The 1,016-nt window shown below is 38.7% G+C and overlaps 1 non-coding gene across 1 annotated transcript; it reads right to left on the minus strand.

The window, feature by feature from the left end:
- Positions 1-618: 618 nt before the first annotated feature.
- trnah-gug (transfer RNA histidine(anticodon GUG)) lies at positions 619-690 on the minus strand. Its single transcript has one exon. It is a non-coding gene; the product is annotated as a tRNA-His (tRNA).
- Between the last annotated feature and the right edge of the window lie 326 nt (positions 691-1,016).

Below are 1,016 nucleotides of genomic sequence, written 5' to 3' on the forward strand. Positions count from 1 at the left end.
GGACAGTTGAGCACCATCATCCTGGAAGTGCTCTGTGGGCAAACGTCCCAGCTGAACATCACTTCATAAATCTGCAGGGGCAAATCATTGGATTTCTTTTACCCGGTGTAACCCTTCCTCTCTGTGATGTGGCTCAACTCACTGTCTCATCTTCAAAAAAACACATCTAGAGGTGGGCAATAGGAATTTTGGTATTAATCCCATAATAAATACAGGGCTAGTGTCGCCAATTCCGATACTTGTCATGCTCATAGTTAGGTTATTTTGTCTTTTTAAGGCCCACCCCTACTAAACCCCTCTGCAATTGCAAGACTTCATGGTTTGTTGCCTAAATGATCACATTTTTGCATAAACTTCTGCAAGTCTTTGTAAATCAAAGCTCACTTCAAAACCTTTTGCAGTTGTTTTGCTCTTGATTCAAAGAGTTGAAGGCAGCAGAAAGAGATGGCAAGAACTTTGTTTTGGAAAGCACAGCTTTAACGTTAAGTAGCCCAACTGTTATGTCTTCGCTGTCCCTCTTATTTTTCCTGTATGAACGTGGTACAAGGTTAAATGTCTTTTTTTTTTGTCCTAAAGTAGACAAAGCACTGTGCAAGTTATTGTAATTATTTATAAAATTGCCGTGACCCGGATTCGAACCGGGGTTGCTGCGGCCACAACGCAGAGTACTAACCACTATACGATCACAGCTGCCTAAGAAGTGACACATTATTTAGCACTTATCTGCACAAACTGAAAACTGTGGCATTTATTAATTGTCATTAAATGTAAATATAGSTATTGAGGGTAAAATAATTATAAATCGTAGATAGATGCCTTATTTATCGTTTCTTTAGACACKGTTTCATCTGTTTGAGTCATTGCAAAGATCGAGAAGAAGACAGAGGGCATTTGTGTGAACATCAATAGTTTCAAATTGGAATAGTGTGTTTGCGAGCCTTTGGCTGGAACAATACCTTCAATGAAAGAAAAAAAAGACAGAAGATGTGTCATCTTTTAAAATATATGACCAAGAG

This window comes from Austrofundulus limnaeus, unplaced genomic scaffold (assembly GCF_001266775.1).
Source record: "Austrofundulus limnaeus strain Quisiro unplaced genomic scaffold, Austrofundulus_limnaeus-1.0 Scaffold56, whole genome shotgun sequence".
Lineage (NCBI taxonomy): Eukaryota > Metazoa > Chordata > Actinopteri > Cyprinodontiformes > Rivulidae > Austrofundulus > Austrofundulus limnaeus.